Here is a 21,009-nt window from a genome sequence, read left to right as displayed (position 1 = left end):
TTTCAAAGTAACGCCAAGTTTTAATAAATGTTTAATTTTCCAAAATTCAAGCAGGAACTCCTATGAGAAGTCCCTATACTTGTCCCTCCTGAGGCTGTTCTCACATCTCAGTGACAACCCTGAAACACTTCTGCATTTTGGGAGCACTAAACCAATCTACTGTTCACATCTAGCCCTGTAAATGAGACTCCACTGTTACCCATGATCTTTCACCCCAGCTACATTGTAAACTTCCTGGTATCCAAGATTCTGTTTTCTGTATTTTCCTAGTCCACCTCTCCCTACCCTCAGCACCCAGATTTGTACTCAATAATTGTTAATTCATGGCTGACAAGGAAATGTATAAATAGCACTTGCTGACAGTAAATTCTTTGGTCTGTCCAAGTTCAGACCAAGACCTCTAAAGATCCTAAAGACTGAAATGACTATGGTGCCCCACATTCACATGTAAATTTAAAAAATACTAAACTATAAAGGACAAAATTTACATGTATGTTTTTAAATTAAAATAGTTTCTAATGGCAAAATTCTAGGTAAGTTCATCAAAGGCTGAACTCTTCTTCATTCTTTTCCCTCCCCATTGTGAGAGCATACATGTGTATGTGAAAGAGAGAGAAAAAGAGAGAGAGAGAGAGGTCGGGGGAGAGGGAGCGAGGGAGGATGAATGTGTCTGTGACTTCCAGCACTTTGTCTGCTATAGGGTACTCCAATTCTGGGTCCACTTCATAAACTATATAAAAATACTAAATATGGTTATGGATGCTATACAGTATAGAATGAGAAATCAAATAATTGCCTAAATCCATATGCATATTTGCTTTTCTCTTGTTAAGTATCCAAATTCTATTTCAGGTTTGTAGTAAGACAGCTTAAGATAATATAAATAGAAGCAATGTAATATATTGTTTCACCTGCTCTTACAATTGTATTATGGTTGTGTGTAGAAAAGGAGGTACAGCAAATGATTGTCAGCAAATCACTCATAAAAATGTGAGAAGCCCAAGTTCTTTGCATTTTATTTCATTAGACACCAATATTTGATAAAAGCAACAAGCACCAAATTATATTAATATAAACCTTCCATAAATAATGTTCACAGCAGTCACAAAGTTTTAAATACAGATGCTAATTACAGTGCCAAATCAAAACTACCATATTTCAATTAAAACTATTTTCACTTGTAATGTGATTATCTTATTCATAGTAACAGATATTAATATTTCTATCAAACCTGAATGGGTTGTGCTTAGCCATAATTGTTCCAATGGATCTGTTTCCACTCTTGTATTTTAAAATGCAAGTGTGCTCCATAAGAGTTAGTTTATCCTGATGTACCCAGGTAGACTTTTGTCTTGTAATAGAAAATGTTTGGATATGTAGGGAAATGGCATCAGAAAAATCAGGAAATGCTTGTGATTGTATAGGTACTTCATTTCTGTATAGGTACTTCATTTCTGATTATTTCTGATTACTTTTAAAACAGTAAAAATTTTAAACCCTATACTTGCATTGAAGTACAGCTAGAATGCAAATTTAGTAATAAAACTGAATAATTTAGTAGCTTGTTTTGTGATCAGGTCTGACTGGTCCTCCCTAAGACGTATCCAATTTTTTAAAATTCCTTTTGTGGCTTTGAACTAGGAATGGAGTACATATTATGTCCATTAAATAGGAAGCCAAAGATTACTTGAACAAATAATATTATGGCTTTGTAGAATGACTAATGGTCTTTGCAACGGCCCAGACTGGTTTCATCTTTCTTAAGATTTTATCACTGATTTGTTCTTAGTCATGTGCAGTCACTAAAGGCGGCAGAGGTAACAAGTGCTTGATGTATGATACTTGAGCCACTTTTGTCAGAGCTGCATTTATTTTTATGCTATACTCATTCTTGGTACTCTTATATTTACATGGTTCTTTTACTTTATTTTTTTCTTGTTTCCAGTGATGGGTCAAACAGATACAGCAATTATAATAACAGTAACCTCTAAAACTCTATAAAATAACAAATATCTACTTCCTTGCAAGGGATGGGTTTCCATTGCAGATTAAATAAATGACCACCGAAGCAAGCATCCTAATATAAGAGTTTAACTCTTTGTTCACTGCCATATTTGCACAGCTTACAAAATATCCCTTACCTTTTAGCATATATTATCAATTTCAATTCAATCCATCCTTTACAATCTGCAGCAAGTCACAGAAGTGCTCTTCTAGTTGAAAGGAAATTTCAAGGGAGGAGGGATGTGGAAAAACACATTTAATTTATTCTATTGAAAGGGGACATTCTAAATGGTTTCTGAGCTCTTTTGCATCTTCTTACACACTGCAAATCAGCTCAGATATCTTAATCAGTGGCTATAAACATATCCTTATCAGTAACATATTCATGAAAGATGGTATGTGTATGAGCTGCAAAATGTTTGGCAGAGACCCAAGAATACAAAAGAAAGAATATGGTAAAGAATTGATGGAATATCTTTGTGTTTCAACTCTATTCATTCTGGGAATTTTCTATCATCTCTTTTTGTTCCATTTGGAAGGATAATAGAAAAACCAACAGAATGTCAGGTTTCTGTGACTTGGTTTCATCTATATACAGTCACACATATTGTACAATGATCCAGGATGGAAGCATATCTGTACACACTGATGAATATAAGTACATAATATATACCTTCTTGTGTCTCTCTCTAAATTTTTCAATTCATGATATTATCTTATACAGAGTTTAGTGCTTTTCTGTTTTGACAATCTAAGCACTGTCTAAACATTGTTTCACGAAATCAAGAGAGTCCTTGACAATTAATTTTTGCAGTCAATGGTCTTCTCAAAATGGGCAACTCCCCTTGGAACTCAGGAGCCACAACAGCAGACTGTGTGAGTGAGGGAGCGAGACAATTCATTAGCCGATTCTGCAGCAACTCAGAGTGGCGGGGGATGTCAGCCCCTGCTCTGGTGCTTCAATACTAATGAGAGTCATTGCATATTCATAACCCCAAATACAGTCAGCTTCTTGTAAAAACTTTTGTCACCCAGGCTTCATGGCAAGAGCAAAGCACTGCACTCTTCGTGTCGTGGCACTTCCGCCAAGTGAGAGTGAGAGCAAGATTGATTGTTTTGCAACGCTGCCTGACGGGGAACTAAAAGATGCTGCCCCAAGGGTTCTAAAACTGCTTAGTTTGATTGCAAAGCTCCAAATAATCAAAGAAACAAAAAGGAGGCATTGGTGGTGAATGTGTGTGTCGATATATACATATACACACATATACACCATTACATTAAAAATATATCAAAAAATACTCCAAACAAGAAATTTGGCTTATTCGGTATTCAGAGTAATTATCTGTTAGGAATGTAAAATTCTGACATCAATTCTTATTATGCTGAAAGGATGGTGTGCCCCAGTAAACTTGTTCTCATGTTGCAGAAATGCCATGGCATATCTTAATAGAAACAGATTTCTAAAACTGTCTGAAGTTTCCCGTCATTATCAATACCAAAGCTTAGTGAACTGAACCTGTCAGTTCTGCCAAATCTAGACCTACCTGGAATCCAATTCCTCAGGCACCTTTTTGTGTTGTCACTGTCTCCCTTGCTTTATCATCATCATCACCATCATCATCATCATCATCATCATCATCATCATCATGAGTGTCCAGAAATGAGCCATCCGGTGTGCCTGCCAGGAAATCCTAAAGGGCCAGCACTATACCATTTGACCCCAAAATACCTCTGTTTGGGGTAGCTACCAGCATCCCCTGGAGTCAGAGAAGGGAAATGTATGTTTCAGCACCCACTTTGAAAAAGCCTTGAGCATTTTTTCACTCGTAATGATGTCTTCAGCTGGAATGCCAGCACAGTTACACATTTTTCTGACAGGCATACAGGCTATAAACTACCCATAAAAATTAAATAAAACAGGACAGTGAAAGAAAACTTTCTAAATTTGATCACACTTGAGTTGTTAAAAGTTATTTTCAGATGCATAATGTGTATAAATATCTGCATAGCTAAAGACAAATCAGGACTACTGAGATGATGGTGGGGGGAGATGATGAGGTGTTGTGGGGGATGGGTCTCACCAAACTGTTTTATATCTTAGTCACAGACACAAGCTTTGAAAATAGATGGATTTGTGTTTATGATTGATTGAGGTAACTGATTATCCACAGATATTTTAAGTGTTGAGACATTAAATTGTCAGCTCTATCAGTTTGATTGCAGTAAAACATGAAAACATTGACTTTTGTCTAGTTAGAGAAATTTATTTTTCCCAGAATGACAATCCTTTAAGTAGATGCCAGGCAGCTTGCCAGATTTCCATGTCATACATTGAAGTTTGCAAATGCAACCCATATTTTCAAGTGTTTTTAAAGGTGCAATGAATGGTGCATAGGTCTTTTGCAAATAGTCTTGTAATAAACAGAATCCTGCAGTATGCTTCATTCTGTAAACCCAAGAAAAGTATTTACTCATTTTGAAGATGAAAAACACATTTTTCTTTGTATCAATGAAGTATATGTTACCAGTGCTCTTCACTTACTTAAAGTATCTCTCAAAAATAAAATAACCCTCTTTGGACCATCACACTGTAAATGAGTTTGATTAATATGTTTTATAAGCCTGAAATAAATGCTCATCATAACTGTCAGTAAGCTGACAGCTTTCAAAAGTCTTTGTTCCCAGAATGAGTAATTTTTCTGATCTTCTTTAAATTACCAGCCTAAAAGGAAGATGTTAAAATCAAGTAAATTCTACCAAAATTTGATTGCTGTTAAAGCAATCTCGTATTCTGAATCCCTGCATGCACTATATGCGTGTATACTACTTGACAAAATAAAAATACCACATCTTATTTATTATTATTTCTTGTTAGAACACCTGTGCTTTTCATTGGGCAGAACTGTGGTTCAGTGTTTAAGACCTAGTCCATTATAAGAATAAAAAATGTCAGATGTTATATATAGTCAATTCTTTTAGTAAAATTTGACTAGGAACTCATAACTAGACCTGATGATTTCAATGAAAACACCAGTGAAAAAACAGACATGGTCATTAATTCTACTGAAACACCAACATCTCTGTATTTGCTGCATATTTTCCAAGGACTTACTACAATCATTAAAATACAGAATGGTCCAAAGACCAGGGGACACCACTGAGTCCTCCCGTCAAAAAACAGACATGGTCATTAATTCTACTGAAACACCAACATCTCTGTATTTGCTGCATATTTTCCAAGCATTTACCGTGATCATTAAAATGCAGAATGGTCCAAAGACCAGGGGACACCACTGAGCCCTCCATATCTGAATTCTGCAGACAGCAGTAGATAATACCTGGTGCTAGGAAAGGAACACATAGACCGTACCTAAGTAGCTGAGCAAGGCTACACCAACTAGAACAACAAACGCTTCTTCCTGATGCCTTTAGCCAACCACTTGTGTTCTGGAGCATTGGGTTTGGTTACCCTTCTTATCGTATCTTAGAAAGTAAAGTAACTATTTTAAATGGTCATTAAATTATCCATTCCCCTAATTCTTCATTCCAACTACTGCTGATGCTTCATAGCTGTTCCCTGGCAGAACTTCACAAAGCACCCTGCCTGTATGCTGCCTACAATTACAGCTTCTTTTGTCAGCATTGTTTTCCTCCTTAATTTGGTACTACCTGCTCTCATACCATGCCCACAAAGGTTTAAATTACAGATTTTCTCGTATCTTTTTGTGTAATTTCTATTTTTTCCTCATCTTTAAGAAAGGCTCGGCCGGGCGCGGTGGCTCAAGCCTGTAATCCCAGCACTTTGGGAGGCCGAGACGGGCGGATCACGAGGTCAGGAGATCGAGACCATCCTGGCTAACACGGTGAAACCCCGTCTCTACTAAAAAAAATACAAAAAACTAGCCGGGCGAGGTGGCGGGCGCCTGTAGTCCCAGCTACTCCGGAGGCTGAGGCAGGAGAATGGCGTAAACCCGGGGGGCGGAGCTTGCAGTGAGCTGAGATCCGGCCACTGCACTCCAGCCTGGGCGACAGAGTGAGACTCCGTCTCAAAAAAAAAAAAAAAAGAAAAGAAAAGAAAGGCTCATTTTATAATAGTATATCACATTTGTCCATTAAAAGTCATTTTTCATTTTATTATTTTCCAAATAGCCAAGAAACCACAGGTTTTGTACATGAGATCACTGGTACATTGTGAGCATTACTACTTTTCTTGTTCATTTTGATATATGCATTATTCGACTTTTAATAAAGTGTATTTTCATGTTTCACCTATGCCATGACCACCCCTTATAATTTCTGATATATTGTAGCAGTTTTGAAAACAAAGTTCCCTCATATCTTATAGACTAATTTCCCCACTTTTGTTATATCTTATCTCTTAGTGAGATATAAAGTTTTAGTATTTAGCACATGAATTAGGTCAAAAGATAATTTATTTTCTTCTCCTTTGTTGGGTTTTTTCCTTTAAGGAAATTAGAATTCCCTTATAGTCAACCTAAAACAATCTATATGCTAATTACATGCCTATGATAATTCCATAATTCCAGTAGTTACACATTGTTTTCTAGACCTTCAAATTATGTTCTTCTCAAAGTACTATACTGACTGGGGATTATATTGTTAACTCTAAGAAACAAAGGAATGATACCTGGTTCAGGCAGAGTTCCTCTCTTTTGACGTAATGAATGCTATCTCCAAGTACAGTCATACATTGCTTAACAACAGGGACATGTTCTGAGAAATGCATTGTTAGGCGATTTCATCATTATGTGAACATCATAGGATGGACTTATATACAAACCTATGACATTATGTAGCACATGACTGTAAATAGATGGTACTGACTCAGTACAAGTGTTGAAGTGGCCTGAAGTAGGATGCTTTTGACATTGCTCAATACTTTTGACTGCTTCCTTGTCTGTTCTGAATCATTTCTCATCTGTTCTCTCGCTTTTAAAGGTCACTATGACCTTGTCATTTAGTGAGAGGAGCCATCCTTACTATGATTATAAACTTAAATTATGTTGATCAGAGTTTCCACACTTCACTCCTTCCTATGCCTCATTTCAGTTGCATGTATTTACTTTTACCAAAAGTAAAATTTATTGCCGCTACTTAAAAATCTTCCTAATGACCCACACGCAGACTCCCTCACAATTCCCAGAGCCCTCGGGCCAAGTATAGACTTTGCCTTATTTTTTTCCATATGCTCTTTTTTTCCCATATGCTCTTTTTTTGGTGTCTATCAATATTTACCAATAATATCTGCACATTAGCAATATTTAAAATTAAAAGGACAAGTAGTCTCTTCTTACAGCTAATGAAATATTAGCGTGTCCTTTCTTATTACCTATAAAACTATTGGCTTTTGCCTTTTTTTGTTGCTGGAAGGGATGATCAGTTTAGTGCAATGATCTTCAAATTATTTTCAGGGGTGCCCCAGGGTCCTTCTCAAAAGAAAACGGACGAAGAGGGGCACCAAACAGAAGGAGAGTTCCTGGCCCAATTCATCCAGCCCACTATCACATTGTTTCCAACTTTCTATTTTCAAATAATTTTAAACTTACAGAAAAGTTTCAGGCATCATATAAAGAACTCCTGTATGTGTTTGACCCACATTGTTAACATTTTGACACAACTGCTATATCATTCTTTCTTGCCCTTCCCCTTCCCCTTCTCTTCTCTCTGTATGTATAACTTTTTTCTCTAAATTGTTTGAGAGTAAATTGCAGATACCATGTTTCATTACCTGTAAGCAGTTCTGTGTGCCTTTCCCCAAAAAAAAAAAAAGATACTCACTTACAGGGTCAAATACAATAATCAAAATCAGGAAATTTAATATTGATATAATGCTATTATCTAATGTAATATGTAGAACTTATTTGAATTTTTCCAATTGTCCCCAAAATGTGCTGTATGGCAATTTTTGTTTTTCTGGTCCAGAATCATCCTTTCCTTGTCTTTCACAACATTGACCTTTGTAAATAGTACATGCAATTTCCTTTGTAAAAATCCCTCAATTTGGGCTTGTCTAATTTTTTTTATAATTAGATTTAGGTTACATAATTTTGACAGCAATATTATATAAATGACGTTGTGTTCTTCTCAGTGAATCACATCAGGAAGTATGTGATGTTGGTTTGTCCAATTATTGGCAATGTTAACTCTGATTACTTAAGTTGTCAAGGTGGTATCGACCTGGTTACTCCACTATAAAGTTCTTTGTAATTAAAACCTATTTTATGCTTTGCAATTAAAAAGAAATTTATAGGTAGATGCTTTTTAAAACCTTGTAAATATGCTGGTCTTCATCAGATTCTCATCCACTGGTTTAGCATCCACTGATAATCTGTTTAATGGTTATAGTGGTTGCAAAATGGTGATTTTCTAACATTATCATTCCTCCTACATTTATCAGTTAGTATCCTACTCCCTTATTTGTTTAAGTGTGAATTCATGATTTTTTTACTTTTATTTGATGGATTGAAATCTATTACTTTCATTATTTTGAAACTCAAATTGTCTGAGTTTGGCCAGTGAGAAGCCCTTGGATCTGACTCCCATGGTTTTCTGACATGTTCCATCATAATTGGAGCTGTACTATCACTTTATGTGTTTCCTGATTTATTTCCAAGCAATGCTTTTAAAAGTTTAAAATAGATTGCTCCACTATAACACTTTTCCCCCATTTGCCTCATTTCAAGTCAAGTTTGTATAAATAGTACCTAGAAAATAGAGAAGACAATAAATGATAGTAGCCCCTTTGTTTCTATGACCACTTGGTCACCATACTGTTCCTGCAAACTACTGGGTATGCTCCTGCAGTAGGGCTTGGTACCCACCATACCCTCTACCTGGAATGTCCCTCCTGAGGCCCCATCAGGGCTCGCTCCCCCATTTCCTTCAAGTCATAGTACTATAATCCTCTTCTCAGGGAGGCCTTCTCTGACTACTTTATTATAGTAAAGCTCCTTTGATGATAACCCCTTCATTCCCAAGGTTTCATTCTAAAGTAATATAATTGGTTTAACCCATCAATGGTTAAGTCACAAACATGGCATTAGCCCTTGTTGGATTGTTTTACCATAGTGGATTGACAAACTCCATAAAATGCCAAATGGTATACACATAGTCCTTCTGGGTCATGAAAACAAAGTAGATGCTACCTACCCTACTGCTTCTGACTTCCTTATTCAATACTATTCCCCATAGCACACCCAATTCTGTATCACTTTGTTATAGAATTAATCTAATGTTTAAAGCTGTTAGTATCAATAAATATGAAATCAAATAAAGCATCAGCGAACAAGGATAAAGCAGAACTATTTGTCTTTTCCTATGGAACATTCTCTAAAAGAAAATCTGTTTAAATTTTAACACTCACCATTTGCTTTTCCAAAGTGTTTTAAAAAACAAACAGAAAACCCTCAACAATCACAGATAATAATCAACATCAAAGAGATACCCACAGCCTTTACAACTAGTCAAGTGCTTTAACTCAGTCATTCAGCACAGAAACTCACTTTTCCCTGAGAACATTCCCTCAACATACAATTCAAAGTGACTGCATTTCATCAATTAGGATTAAAGGTAACCTCACTAAAATGCATAGCAAGTTCCATGACTTACCGAGTTTACCCAAAGCAAACTCAGCAAGTTATTACCATGTATTGCCAATGTCTTAGTAGGTCTTCTTAAGTTTCTCAAATGACTTACCTAGTCTTTTTCTAAAACCACTAACATATTTCAGACATTCAAAAGTATATTATTTCCAACTGCTGTATTGAGGGCACATAGGATAGCTGACTTTTGCCCTCAATGTCTGTTTTTCATTAAATTACTTAACAGAAATCTTTTAGGTTTTTGAGATGCTTCATGCTTCTGTATTGCAAAGCCAATACACTTGTCAACATAGTAAATAAGTAAATGTTCACAAACCACAAAATGATGAGGCACCTCACTGTATAAAATAATGGAACAAATTCTACCAACATGTAATATATTCCCAAACGTAAAGGATGAACATTAACTATACTTTAAATTCCATGGTTACCTGGTCCACTTAGTGAAATCCTGGAGTGGTTTACACTCAAGGACCTAATGATACAACCTACAGGCCTAAGTTACCTTCCAAGACGCCTATTTTAGACACAGTAATATCTAGTTGATTTTAAGTGAAACTCATGATCTCCAAAAAAAAAATTAAATACCATGTAAATTCACTGGTCATTTGTTTCTTCATTATAATGTTAGCTATTCTTGGTATTCAACTGTTTAAGATAAAAAGCATACTACAGTATTTAGTCCTCTAACATACAAAGAAAAACTATATTCATCATATGTGATAAAATATAACTTCTTGTTCTTGAGGTCTAGAACTGCACTGTCCAATATAATGGTCGATAGCTACACATAGCTATTGAGCACTTGCAATCTGTCAAGTCCAAATTGAGATAAGCCGTAAATGTAAGATACTCACTGGATTTCAAAGATTTAATGTGAAAAAAATGTAAAATATCTGACTAATAATTTTATGTTGATTACATGTTGAAATAGTATTTTGATAAACTGGGTTAAAAAGTATATTACAAAAATTAATTTCACTGCTTCTTTTAAGGTTTTTTAATGTGGCTACTAGGAAATTTTTAAATTATGTATGTGGCTCATATTTGAGGCTTGCATTTATCTTATTTCTATTGAAGAGGGCTGGTCTAGACTAAAAGCAGGCAAAAGTCACAGTTATAAGGCCAGTTCCATAGTGTGTTATAAATATACTGCCACCACACAACTCTCTCATTTTCTGAGATTATTAGCAGATCATCAAACCTCATAAGCAGCAGAGGACTAAGCCTAGGTGAATTCAGTTTGTGATGAATAAAATTATAAATCTTACACATATTAAGATGCTATCATGATGTTTAATTAGGCAACACAGTAACCACCTGTTGTAACTATCTTACAAGCAACTATCATGTTATTAACATATCCAAAGTTTATATATTTTATTGTTTTATTATCTCATTTCTATAAACACTATACCAAATATTCCTTAAAAACAGATTATTATCTACTGAATATCTTTATTTAGATATCATGGGCATTTCAAATTCATTATGTCCAAAACGGAAAGCATTCTCTTACTGTTGAGAGGTAATTGTCCATGGTGTTTTTATTTGTCTCTGAGTAAAGACAGGATATGCTTCTGGGTTGGAGAGTACATTTGTTTCCTGGCCAGCATAACAAAGATAGTGTCATCCTCCAGGATAATGATTTTGGGCAAGTTTGCAAGTAGCCTCTTATAAGATTGGGAGGACACAGGTCCACTGTGTACACAGCATCTATCTGGGCCTCACTCTGTATCATGGGACTTGGGGAATTCATAAAAGCATGAAGATCATGCTGCCTATTTTGCTTTGAGTAATAAACTGTCTAAATCTATCTAGGCCCATTGCTTCCTTCTCAACCGAATCTACAGAAGTGTGGTGAGCCAGCCTAGCAGCTGACTGCTGCTTCAAACTGCTTGACACTCACTTTCCCTTTTACTTTCTCAATCTTTATACAAACATCACTATGTACCCACTGCCCAAGTCAGAAACCTGACCATCAATCTTGACTCCTGCCTCTCATTCACCAGGCCCACCATATCCAGTCAATTGCCAAGTCCTAGTCATTCTATCCTCTTAATTTCTCTCAAACTATCTATTTATCTCCATTCCCACTACTTTAACCCTAGTTCAGGTCATTATCCTCTCTTACGTATATGCTTAAGTTGTGCCACTACACCAGTGTTACCCCACTTCACTCTATTCTCCATACTGCAGCTGGAATGATCTGATTTGTCATTTCTTTGACCTCAGGATAAAGTCCAAGCTTCTTAGGATGACAAAGTATTTCAAAGTCAGGACTTACATAGAATGTTTCTTGAAATTCCATTTGTGACTGTTTCACCTGAGGGGGAAAGAGGGTGGAAGAGAAGGAGAAAACAAGAGATGAGTCCCACTTCTAACATAAAGGACTTGGGAGCAAAGGATAAACTGGGTGCTATGGCCTAGAAGGAGCACTTTAAGAGAGCTGAACCTTAGTGGAACTGCCAGAGTTCCTTTCTTCCTTATTCATATAAAGATTTGATGGTTACTATGTAAGGTAATGAATATGTAAACTACCTTAATTGTAATAATCATTCCACAATGTAAACATATATCAAAGCATCATGTTGTATATCTAAAATATATACAATTTTTATTCGTCAATTATACCTCAGTAAAGCAGGGAAAAAAGATTTGAATCCGACTAAACTCAATGACTTCCTCTGTTAGAACTGGTAACCAAAAATTGACCCAACATAGCCAAGAAGGACCATTATTACTTTACTCACTGCCAGCCACATTTATTCTGATGAAGAGAATGTGCCATCTGTAAGCAATATTACTTTCTTGTTATTAAATTTTTGAATGGACCACTAAGGCCACATCTTTTCCTTTTAGTTCATGGCACCCAATATAAAGGCTTTTCTTTTAAAATGCCTGATGTTAAAAAATGCTGAAATCAGTTGAATCGTGTAGATGGAATGGGGAAAGTTCGGAACAAGCCTCCATCCTCATCTCTCATCCATGATGTTTCCTCTGCCTTGAATAGATTTTCCTGGCTTTTTGTCTGATTAAGCCCCTCTTCTTCATTACTTAGCTTAAATTTTATCTCCTCCAGGAAGACTTTCCTGACTCTCAAAGTAGCATTAGATGTCTTTCCTATGAATTCTCTTAGCATTTAATACTTGCTCATGTTTCAGCATTTAGTACACAGTATTTAAATGATATATTTGCTTATCTCCCCTACTAGACAGTAACCTCCTTGAAGACAATGTGTCTAACTCATTATTTTATCCCCAGTGGTAGCATCATGCCTAGCACATAATAGACACCCAATCAGTAATTATTCATTATAAACAGATAATCAGATAAGTCTTTGGAAAATAAAAAAGGGAATTAAAATCTTTTTTAAAAGGAGGAGAAGGAGGGGTTAGGCTGTGGAGTTTTTCTTATCTCTACCCACATTCTCTCTCTTCTTCCCTCAATTCTCTCTCTCTCTCTCTTTCTCTCTCTCTCTCTCTCACATACACACACACACACACACACACACACACATACACACACACACACATACACATACACAGAAAGTTAATTTTATGTATCAACTTGACAGGGCCATGGGGACCCAGATACTTGATTCAACATTGTTTCTGGGTATGTCTCCAAGGATATTTCTAGATGAGATTAACTTTTGAATCAGTAGAGTAAAGCAGATTGGTCTCTCCAATGTGGATGGGCATCGGGCAACCCATTGAAGGCCTGAATAGAATAAAAAGACTGAGTAAGAAGGAATTCTTTCTCTCTACCTATCTTCAAACTAGGACACTGGTTTCTCCTGCCTTCAGACTTGTACACAGACTGGAACTTACACTATTGGCTCTCTTGGTTCTCAGGCCTTCAGACTCCAGCTGGAACTATACCATGAACTCTCCCTGGTCTGGGTTTCTCAGACTCCACAATCAAGTAAGCCAGTTTTTTATAGTAAATCTCTCACTCACTCACTCTGTCTCTGAAGATACCTACATCTTACTGGTTCTGTTTTTCTGAAGCACTTTCATACACACATTGACATGCCATGTCACTAATGTTTTCCCTAATTTCAACAGCCTTCCCAGTCCTAGGTTTGCAGTTTCGGCACTACCAACTTTCACGAGGAAAGATAAATGCATTTTTTCAAATACATTCTTTTTCTCTCAACTAAGCCTCCAAACATTTCTTACAACTGTAAAGGCCTGGATATAGCAACAATGTAGATCATCTTACTTTACTCCAAAAACCCAACAGGAAAATGTGTTTTAAATTTCTAAAATACAAATACTAGACCATTTATTAACTATATGCTCCTAATATTCACTTTCTTACATTTTTACTAAACCTAATATTTCTTCACCTTTGAAAACTTTAGAGATAACATAAAATATTGTGATTATAGAAATCAATCATCTTGTTCATGTAAGGCAGAGTTGAATGTAATCTCTACATAAATTAAGTTTGTTTCCAGGCCAGGAGAACTAAGATGGTGAAGATAGGATGACAGCTAAACTGGACAACTTGCTCATTAACTTTTTATCATCAAAGATCTTTAACTTTGCCCACTATCCTTTCCAAAGACCTGAGGTACTGCTGGCCTCTGGTTCTGAATTTTGGAAAGAGAAGTTTAGAATGCCGCTAAGGTTTCTTCCAAGATCTTACCTAGAGTGACCAACATAGCCCCTCAAAAAAGTCAAAGAGAGATCTTCAAGTCAACTGATGTACTATGGCAGGTTTCAAGGATGTCTGTGATCTCAACAGTGCAAACAGCTGAGGGAAATTCTGGTGGCCTGGAGGTCATTAGTCAGTTGCCCCCAATTTAAATTGTCAGAGTTTTCTTTGGTCACTATCTGAAATGAAATGATTTCAGAAAGATCAAGGTAGCTCAACTTTATAACCAAGTTCTTTTAGAATACAGAAAGCAAAGTTCTTAAACTTGTAGAGCATTCTACTTCAGAGTAAGAATAAGTGTAACATCACTGTGGAGATAAATTTATGTTCTAGGAATGACTCTGCAGCTTTAAAGTCTCCTGAGCCTTGGCTTCCTCTTTGTCATAAGAATTAGCTAAAAAACAATCCAATGTGCCTATAACATTACATAACATGTGTAGATGCTCAACAGAAGGCAGTTATAATTTTGTAAGATTCTCCATAAGAAGTTAGCAAAGTACAGCCTGCAGGGCAAACTACCCAATGCCTGTTTTTGTAAATAAAGTTTCACTGGAATACAGCACTCTTATGACTACTTCTGGGCTACAATGACAGAGGTGAGTAGTAGAAAGAGTAATGACAGTTGTAACAGAGACCATATGACCAATAAAACAAAAAATATTTACTATCTGGCCCTTTATAGAAAATGCTTGCTAGCTGGGGGTGCCAAGATGGCCGAATAGGAACAGCTCCAATCTACAGCTCCCAGCATGAGCAATGCAGATGGGTGATTTCTGCATTTCCAACTGAGGTACCAGGTTCATCTCATTGGGGCTTGTCAGACAGTGGGCGCAGCCCACGGAGTGTGAGCTGAAGCAGGGCGGGGCATTGTCTCACCGGGGAAGCACAAGGGGTCAGAGAATCCCCTTTCCTAGCCAAGGGAAGCCATGTCAGATAGTACCTGGAAAATCGGGATCCCTCCACCCTAATATGCGCATTTCCAATGGTCTTAGCAAACAGCACACCAGGAGATTATATCCTGTGCCTAGCTTGGATAGTCCCATGCCCACAGAGCCTCGTTCACTGCGAGCACAGCAATCTGAGATCAAACTGCAAGATGGCAGCAAGGCTGGGGGAGGGGTGTCCACCATTGTTGAGGCTTGAGTAGATAAACAAAGCGGCTGGGAAGCTCAAACTGGGTGGAGCCCACCGCAGCTCAAGGAGGCCTGCCTGCCTCTGTAGACTCCACCTCTCGGGGCAGGGCACAGCTGAACAAAAGGCAGCAGAAATTTCTGCAGACTTAAATGTCCCTGTCTGACAGCTTTGAAGAGAGTAGTGGTTCTCCCAGCATGGAGTTTGAGATCTGAGAATGGACAGACTGCCTCCTCAAGTGGGTCCCTGACCCCCAAGTAGCCTAACTGGGAGACACCTCCAAGTAGGGGCCAATTGACACTTCATGCAGCCAGATGCCCCTCTGAGACAAAGCTTCCAGAGGAAGCATCAGGCAGCAACATTTACAGTTCTGCAATATTTGCTCTTCTGCAGCCTCTGCTGGTGATACCCAGGAAAACAGGGTCTGGAGTGGACCTCCAGCAAACTCCCACAGACCTGCAGCTAAGGGTCCTGACTGTTAGAAGGAAAACTAACAAATAGAAAGGACATCCACACCAAAACCCCATCTGTACATTACCATCATCAAAGATCAAAGGTAGATAAAACCACAAAGATGGGGAGAAACCAGAGAGGAAGAGCTGAAAATTCTAAAAATCAGAGCACCTCTTCTCCTCTAGAGGAATGCAGCTCCTCGTTAGCAACAGAACAAAGCTGGATGGAGAATGACTTTGACAAGTTGTGAGAAGAAGGCTTCAGAAGATCGGTAATAACAAACTTCTCCAAGTTAAAGTAGGATGTTCGAACCCATTGCAAAGAAGCAAAAAACCTTGAGAAAAGATTAGACAGATGGCTATAAACAGTGTAGAGAAGACCATAAATGACCTGATGGAGCTGAAAACCATGGCATGAGAACTATGTGACAAATGCACAAGCTTCAGTAGCCGATTTGATCAAGTGGAAGAAAAAGTATCAGTGATTGAAGATCAAATGAATGAAATGAAGCAAGAAGAGAAGTTTAGAGGAAAAAGAGTAAAAATAAATGAACAAAGCCTCCAAGAAATATGGGACTAAGTGAAGAGACCAAATCTACGTCCAACTGGTATACCTGAAAGTGACGGGGAGAATGGAACCAAGTTGGAAAACATTCTTCAGGATATTATCCAGGAGAACTTCCCCAACCTAGCAAGACAGGCCAACATTCAAATTCAGGAAATACAGAGAGCACCACAAAGATACTCCTCGATAAGAGCAACTCCAAGACACATAATTGTCAGATTCACCAAAGTTGAAATGAAGGAAAAAATATTAAGGGCAGCCAGAGAAAAAGGTCGGGTTACACACAAAGGGAAGCCCATCAGACTAACAGCAGATCTCTCAGCAGAAACTCTACAAGCCAGAAAAGAATGGGGACCAATATTCAACATTCTTAAAGAAAAGAATTTTCAACCCAGAATTTCATATCAGCCAAACTAAGTTTCATAAGTGAAAGGGAAATAAAATCATTTACAGACAAGCAAATGCTGAGAGATTATGTCACCACCAGGCCTGCTTTACAAGACCTCCTGAAGGAAGCACTGTTTAACACGGAAAGGAACAACCGGAAGCAGCCACTGCAAAAACATGCCAAATTGTAAAGACCATCGATGCTAGGAAGAAACTGCATCAACTAGCGAGCAAAATAACCAGCTAACATCATAATGAGAGGATCAAATTCACACATAACAATATTAACCTAAATGTAAATGGACTAAATTCTCCAATTAAAAGACACAGACTGGCAAATTGGATAAAGAGTCAAGACCCATCAGTGTCCTGTACTTAGGAGACCCATCTCATGTGCAGAAACACACATAGGCCCAAAATAAAGGGATGGAAGAAGATCTACCAAGTAAATGGAAAACAAAAAAAGCAGGGGGTGCAATCCTAGTCTCTGATAAAACAGACTTTAAACCAACAAAGATCAAAAGTGACAAACAAGGCCATTACATAATGGTAAAGGGATCAATTCAACAAGAAGTGCTAACTACCCTAAATATATATGCACCTAATACAGGAAAACTCAGATTCACAAAGCAAGTCCTTAGAAACCTAGAAAGAGACTTAGACTCCCAGACATTAATAATGGGAGACTTTAACACCCCACTGTCAACATTAGACAGATCAATGAGACAGAAAGTTAACAAGGATATCCAGGAATTGAACTCAGCTTTGCACCAAGTGGACCTAATAGACATCTACAGAACTCCCCACCCCAGATCAACAGAATATACATCCTTCCCAGCACCACATCACACTTATTCCAAAATCGGCCACATAGTTGGAAGTGAAGCACTCCTCAGCAAATGTACAAGAACAGAAATTATAACAAATTGTCTCTCAGACCACAGTGCAATCAAACTAGAACTCCAGATTAAGAAACTCACTCAAAACTGCTCAACTACTGGAAAGTGAACAATCTGCTCCTGAATGACTACTGGGTACTTAACGAAATGAAGGCAGAAATAAAGATGTTCTTTGAAACCAATGAGAACAAAGACACAACATACCAGAATCTCTGGGACACATTTAAAGCAGTGTGTAGAGGGAAATTTATAGCACTAAATGCTCACAAGAGAAAGCAGAAACGATCTAAAATCGACACCCTAACATTACAATTAAAAGAACTAGAGAAGCAAGAGTAAATGCATTCAAAAGCTAGCAGAAGGTAAGAAATAACTAAGATCAGAGCAGAACTGAAGGAGATAAAGACACAAAAAAACCTTCAAAAAATCAATGAATCCAGGAGCTGATTTTTTGAAAAGATCAACAAAATTGATAGACCGCTAGCAAGACTAATAAGGAAGAAAAGAGAGAAGAATCAAACAAATGCAATAAAGATGATAAAGGGGATATCACCACTGATCCCACAGAAATACAAACTACCATCAGAGAATACTATAAACACCTCTATGCAAATAAACTAGAAAATCTAGAAGAAATGGATAAATTCCTGGACACATACACCCTCCCAAGACTAAACCAGGAAAAAGTTGAATGTCTATTCAGACCTATAACAGGCTCTGAAATTGAGGCAATAATTAATAGCCTACCAACCAAAAGGAGTCCAGGACCAGACAGATTCGCAGTCAAATTCTACCAGAGGTACAAAGAGGAGCTGGTACCATTTCTTCTGAAACTATTCCAATCAATAGAAAAAGAGGGAATCCTCCCTAACTCATTTTATGAGGCCAGCATCATTCTGATACCAAAGCCTGGCAGAGACACACACAAAAAAGAAAATTTTAGACCAGTATCCCTGATGAACATCGATGCAAAAATCCTCAATAAAATACTGGCAAACCAAATCCAGCAGCACATTAAAAAGCTTATCCACCACAATCAAGTTCGCTTCATCCCTGGGATGCAAGGCTGGTTCAACATATGCAAATCAATAAATGTCATCTATCATATAAATGGAACCAAAGACGAAAACCACATGATTATCTCAGTAGATGCAGAAAAGGCCTTTCACAAAATTCAACAGCCCTTCATGCTAAAAACTCTCAATAAACTAGGTATTGATGGGACATACATCAAAATAGTAAGAGCTATTTATGACAAACCCACAGCCAGTATCAAACTGAATAGGCAAAAGCTGGAAGCATTCCCTTGGAAAACTGGCACAAGACAGGGATGCCCTCTCTCACCACTCCTATTCAACATAGTGTTGGAAGTTCTAGCCAGGGCAATCAGGGAAGAGAAAGAAATAAAGGGTATTCGATTAGGAAAAGAGGAAAACAAATCGTCCCTGTTTGCAGATGACAAGCTTGTATATTTAGAAAACCCCATCGTTTCAGCCCAAAATCTCCTGAGGCTGATAAGCAACTTCAGCAAAGTCTCAGGGTACAAAATCAATGTGCAAAAATCACAAGCATTCCTATACACCAATAACAGAGAAACAGAGAGCCAAATCATGAGTGAACTCCCATTCACAATTGCTTCAAAGAGAATAAAATACCTAGGAATCCAGCTTATAAGGGATGTGAAGGACCTCTTTAAGGTTTGACTACAAACCACTACTCAGTAAAATAAAAGAGGACACAAACAAATGGAAGAACATTCCATGCTCATAGTTGGGAAGAATCAATATCATGAAAATGGCCATACTGCCCAAGGTAATTTATAGATTCAATACCATCCCCATCAAGCTACCAATGACTTTCTTCACAGAATTGGCAAAAACTACTTTAAAGTTCATATGGAACCAAAAAAGAGCCCTCATTGCCAAGACAATCCTAAGCCAAAAGAACAAAGCTGGATGCATCATGCTACCCGACTTCAAACTATACTACAAGGCTACAGTAACCAAAACAGCACGGTACTGGTACCAAAACAGAGATATAGACCAATGGAACAGAACAGAGCCCTCAGAAATAATACCACACATCTACATAATTATAAGGTCATTCTACTATTGTAAAGTCACACAATACATTCCAAAGACCACTGGAAATTAATTTAGAATTATCTAATGTTTCATACAATGCATACTATTTCCTGCCTTCAATTATAAAGATAACTGAGAACAGTCTCTATTAAGAAATATACTATGTTTCAAAACAATAAATTATACTATAATGTGAAATACTATAATTTTGTTAAAATTCATATATATATATATATATATATATATTTTTTTTTTTTTTTTGAGACAGAGTTTCGCTCTTGTTGCCTAGGCTGGGGTGCAATGGCGTGATCACGGCTCACCACAACCTCTGCCTCCCAGGTTCAAGCAATTCTCCTGCCTCAGCCTCCCAAGTAGCTGGGATTACAGGCATGCAGCACCACGCCTGGCTAATTTTGTATTTTTAGTAGAGACGGTGTTTCTCCACATTGAGGCTGGTCTCGAACTCCTGACCTCAGGTGATCCACCCACCCCGGCCTCCCAAAGTGCTGGGATTACAGGCGTGAGCCACCGCACCTGGTCTTAAAATTCATATTTTTAGCAGAAGTACAAAAATACATAATAATGCTGTTACTCTTATGGAACATTAATAAAAAAATCTTAAACAATTTGACAAGAACTTTCATTTTCACCTGTAAAGGATTAACTATGAGAACTGCCTTCCAATCATAAATACCAGAAAACTGAATAATATATATGAAACAAGAGTTTTCAGACACTGGATAACAGAAGGAAAACAAACTAGCTGAGCCCTCTGATTGCCCCAGCTTATCACCCAGAAGCATTTTCCAGGCTGTAGAGCAGAATCCACACAGAGCCCAGCAGTCACAGTGAGCTCAGGAGACAGAGACAGGGATCTGGATAAGTTGATACAACTAGAATTTGTGGAGATTATCAGACAGGAGGTAGCTAAATGGAAAGAGAACTCTAAAGATCTTACAGAAGGTCTTCTGTAATCTATGGCTGACTATTCATCTGCATATGCATGAAGTGAAACTCCTCAAGGCTGAGGAAAGAAACATCAGGAAGCAGTATACTAAATAATTTCCACAGTTCATGCAGAGCTAAGAATTAATTCTCATTTGCCAGAGTGGAGAGGCCATATAGTACAGGAGGTATTTGTAGAGTTAGCAGTAAAGCTAACTTAGCCACAGGCTAAAGGCTCTTCTGGAACCCTTTAAC

At 37.5% G+C, this 21,009-nt stretch overlaps 1 long non-coding RNA gene across 4 annotated transcripts in view; it reads right to left on the bottom strand.

Moving 5' to 3' along the window:
- The window catches only part of LOC117064918, a 180,608-nt gene that overhangs the window by 16,692 nt on the left and 142,907 nt on the right, over positions 1-21,009 (bottom strand). For 2 of the 4 annotated variants that reach the window (XR_004429740.1, XR_004429736.1), the window contains one exon: positions 11,914-11,952. This is a non-coding gene — a long non-coding RNA (uncharacterized LOC117064918). Of the gene's footprint in view, positions 1-4,177; positions 4,451-5,156; positions 5,349-11,913; positions 11,953-21,009 lie in introns of those variants that run through there. The other 2 variants (XR_004429739.1, XR_004429738.1) reach the window with 2 other exon arrangements.

This window comes from Trachypithecus francoisi, unplaced genomic scaffold, assembly GCF_009764315.1.
Source record: "Trachypithecus francoisi isolate TF-2019V2 unplaced genomic scaffold, Tfra_2.0 Lachesis_group2, whole genome shotgun sequence".
NCBI classification, from domain to species: Eukaryota; Metazoa; Chordata; class Mammalia; order Primates; family Cercopithecidae; genus Trachypithecus; species Trachypithecus francoisi.
The sequence above is the reverse complement of the archived record's forward strand: the minus strand, read 5'-3'. Positions and strand labels throughout refer to the sequence as shown.